Raw genomic sequence first — 552 nt, forward strand, 5'->3', positions numbered from 1 at the left:
CACATATCATACAGTCCATGTGCAGATCTAGTCTTAACGAACCGAAGTGTCTTGATATTTGATTCCTTAATTGGATATTCCAGTCCCGCGTGTATCTAGCTATATATTTACACACACATACCAAATATACTGCGTATTACTTGATTTTGACATGTACCTTATCAGTATTGGAGAATTTAGCATTCAATAACGAGAGGAAATGTGCCAGAGTGTGTTTTTCATATGTATGATTAGGGCATCCATACACAGTGTGTGCCGTCATTGGTTTCTACCCAAGACCTATGGTGTTTGTAGAACAGGATTACCATGAGCTGTCCTTCGTGAAGTGGGAGGAGGGGTCACGCCGATGGTTTCATGAAGGCGGCTCAAACGCCGAAGATTGTATCCCGATCAGTCTATAGATGCACGAAAAGTTCTCGTAGTCATGTCCAGTAGTTATGGCCAGTAAGCAGTAGATATCCAGGCTGAAAGAGATTTGTATCGTTAATCAAATGTATTATTATGATTTACTTAGAATAATCCATTCCTGTCTAGTTAAATACAAAATTTTCG

The sequence above is a fragment of the Penaeus monodon genome, chromosome 32 (assembly GCF_015228065.2).
Source record: "Penaeus monodon isolate SGIC_2016 chromosome 32, NSTDA_Pmon_1, whole genome shotgun sequence".
Lineage (NCBI taxonomy): Eukaryota > Metazoa > Arthropoda > Malacostraca > Decapoda > Penaeidae > Penaeus > Penaeus monodon.